We start from the raw sequence: 3,495 nt of genomic DNA, 5'->3' as shown, positions 1-3,495 counted from the left end.
TGCTTCTTCGTGTCTAGCCCCAGTGAGGAAGGAAGGCATTGGTGACAAACGTGGTGGTGGTGTGAGCACGCGAGAGACCACGGGAGAGCTGGTCCACACCCCTGAGCTACAGACTGAGCTTCATGAGAGGCTTAGGGATGTGTTTCGGGACGTTGTCCTTCTGGTGTGACGTTCTGCGGGGTTGTTGGAAAAGTCATGACATGTTTTTGCATAGAAAAAATACATACTGAGTTTTCTGACAGCCCAGTGGTTCTTGTCGCAGTACCTGTTCCACGCACAGGCCTGGCATGATTTTCAAGTTGTCAGGCCCAGGATTCGAACCAGGACTCGCAGTGACCAGCTCGCAGCACCTCTCATCCCCCCTATGTGTACAGCGCCCACGTTCTGAAGACATTCTCCCTGCACCCCTTTCAGATTTGAGTCCTGCTACTAACTCGATTCGGCTTCACGGTTCGGATGGCTCACAAAGACCATCTGATGAGCACGTGCCCCGCTTTATGAGGCAGATGTCACTGACCAGCAGAGAGTGGCCCGCCCTGGGAGCCGCTGTCCACACATAATCTGGTGTGATGTGCTGAGGACAGGGGCTGTGTTATTTAAGACATGGCCCTGTATGCCTAAATCACAGGTCAGCGGGCAGAGCAGCTCCCTGCAGAGAGGCTGAGGGCAGAGCAGGCTCTGGGTGGGCAAGTCCCGCACTCTGTGTAGGACAACAGGATGGTGTATCTAACACCTTCCTCCTAACTTACAGAACACCCAACTTGTCTGCGAAGAAACTGCAGTCACTTCTGAGCAGAAGGACTAAAGCCTGCATACAATTATGCTGATGGATGCAATCTAATGCTCCAGCCTGCTGGTTAGCTTTGTGTAGTCCTGCTAATGGTTAATTTTCTATGTCCTCTTGACTGGGTTAAGGGATACCCTGCTAACACATGGGTTTTGGGTGAGACCAGCAGTTAGCGTAATGGCTATATCGCTTAACTCCCATGTAGTCGACCACGGTTCGCGTCCCGGACCCAGTGGCTTAAACTCACGCCGGGCATGTGTGCGTGCATGCCCAAGATCCAGAGAGGAGAATGGAGGAGAAAGGACTGTAGCGTGACCATCCCTCTGGGGGGTGATTTCTCACTTTCTATCTGTCTCTTTTTGTCTTTCTGGTGTGCAAGCACATGCGCCCTATAGCAAAAACCTCTCAAAATAAATAAATAAATAAATAAGCACCATGGGGTTTGGGTGTGCTGTGAGAGCACCCCCTTAGTACTCTCATATGCTTTTGTTGCTGTTTTGTCACTGAGTCAGTGCACTTGCCAGAGAGACAGTGAGAGGGAAGCGAGCAATCACTCCCAGGGTGAATGGCCACACTGTAATCCTTTCTCTGTTCTCCTGGTGTTTTGGGCACACACACATGCCCTGCATTATTTTCAAGCTGTCAGGTCCAAGACCCAAACCATAGTCGACCATGTGGGAGTCTAGTACCTTAACCACCACGATACCTCCTGGCTCCAATCATTCGCTTTTATAAAGAGAGATTTTTTTGCTATAGGGCATGCGCATTCATAGGAGAGACCGAAAGAGAACATGAGAAATCATCCCCTGGAGGGGATGGCCACACTGTAATCCCTTCTCCATCATTCTCCTCTTGGGATTTTGGGCACACATGCATGAGTTTCAAGGTGTCAGGTCTGGGACTCAAACTGTGGCCAGCCATGTGGGAGTGCAGTGCTTTAACCACCATGTCACCCGCTGGATCCTCTTGTTGGCTTTGGAATGAGCAAACTAAATATAGAAGATCCACCCTCACTCATCTGAGGACGCACCGTCCAACCCATGAAGGACCCTGACACAACACAAAGGCCCAGGAAGGGTGGATTCTCTTTCTCCCCTTGAGCTCCTCTTTCTGGACCTTGAACTCCTGGTTCTCAGGCCTTTGGACTCCAGGACTTAGATTTATTCTTCTCTCCCTGCCTCCCATCTCAGTTTTCAGGCTTTGGACTGGGGTTACACCAAAGGCCGCCCTATGTCTTTGGGCTCAGGCAGAACTCAGCCAGCAGCTTTCCTGTTTCTCTAGTGTGCAGATGGCATAGGGCAGGCCTTCCAGCCTCCAGAATCTCATGAACCAGTCCCTGTTCTAAGCCTCTAATGTCTCTATGTATTTCCTGCTGCTTCCATTTCTCTGGAGATCCCCGAGTAATGCACAAAGATTTTCATTCAGTTCTTTTTTTTCCCTCCTCATTAAACAAAGGTTCTTAAAGTAACCGGCAATTTTCGTTCTCCTACTGAGTACTACGTGGGATGCACTGGGTACTGCCCTGGTGATCCTTACCAGATGACAAGAAACACTTTGCCATGTGATTGCAAAGGACAAATATTATTAATCGTTGATTCTTTCTCACAGAAGCTGCATCATTCTTTGCAAATTAGATTTGGTTTCTAAAAGTAAATGATCCTTGGTTGCTATGCAAATCAAATAGACCTAGATCCTTTAAGAGTTTAAAAAGGAAATGTGTTCGGTCACACTGAACAATGTCATGGTCTGTTTTCCATGCTTGGGGCTTCTCACTCTGCTGTCTCTGAGCCGTGAACTCAGGGAGGTTCGAGCAGGCCTGGGAGGGTGCCTGCTCTCAGGAAGCAGAGGGAAGCTTCCTTCTGGAGCTGAGCGGTGACCACGGGGTCTACTCCCCACCTCCATTCCACCCTAACTCAGGAGTGATGGGAACAGAGAATCCATCTTGCCAGGTTAACCAGGAAGGGGGCCAAAAACCTGAGCTGGCCCATGAGACAGGAGGCATTTTGCTGAGGCCAGAGTCCCAGGGGGAGACTCTGTTTCTGAACACTGCCGCACGTGCTACTCGGCGAGGGTTGCTGTGATGAAGATTCATGGGCTAGGTAGTTTAAACCACAGAATTTATTTTTGCCCCATTCTGGAGACTAGTCAAGATTTCATCCAGGCTGGTTTTCTCAGAGGCCTCCATGGCTTGTAGATGGCAGCCTTCCTCTGCACATCGCACGGTCTTCCATCTGGCTGTCCGTGTCCTCATCGCCTTCCTTCTTACAAGGAGATTAGAATCTGCCTCAATGACTTCATTTTTACCTTAGTTTCCTCTTTAAAGACCTCTCTTCAAATATAGTCATATTTCGATGCACTGGGGGTTAAAAATAAATTTTGGGGGACTATATTTCAGCCCCTAATACCATGCCTGATGTGATGGCTGGAGCTGCTGCAACCATTTTGCAGCTGCCTGAGGATGAGTCCAACACAACAACACATGAGGGGGCTGAGTAAGAGGACAGAGATGCAGAACCAGGGGCCTGAGGTGCCTGCACTGCTGAATCTCCTGTCAAGTTAAATGACATGTCTTTGTGTTTGTTAATCAAGTTTGAGTCAGGTTTTCAAAGCCATCCGAATGGAGAGAGATATGCCAGAAGTGAAAATGTAAGCAATCGGCATTTATAAGGCTCCTCTGAGGGAAGAAGGAGCACATCTTGTTCCTGCTG

General features: G+C 49.2%; 1 long non-coding RNA gene across 4 annotated transcripts in view; it reads right to left on the bottom strand.

Moving 5' to 3' along the window:
* LOC114009640 (uncharacterized) overlaps nt 1–3,495 on the bottom strand; it is a 29,788-nt gene that overhangs the window by 24,973 nt on the left and 1,320 nt on the right. Inside the window, exon 3 of one of the 4 annotated variants that reach the window (XR_003551030.1) lies at nt 2,951–3,143. The exons of 2 other annotated variants lie outside the window; for them this stretch is intronic. This is a non-coding gene — a long non-coding RNA (uncharacterized LOC114009640). Of the gene's footprint in view, nt 1–2,950; nt 3,144–3,495 lie in introns of those variants that run through there. One more of the 4 variants, XR_003551032.1, reaches the window with a different exon arrangement.

Source organism: Tupaia chinensis, unplaced genomic scaffold (assembly GCF_000334495.1).
Source record: "Tupaia chinensis unplaced genomic scaffold, TupChi_1.0 Scaffold000578_2, whole genome shotgun sequence".
Taxonomy (NCBI): domain Eukaryota; kingdom Metazoa; phylum Chordata; class Mammalia; order Scandentia; family Tupaiidae; genus Tupaia; species Tupaia belangeri.
This window is presented reverse-complemented; position numbering and strand designations above follow the sequence as displayed.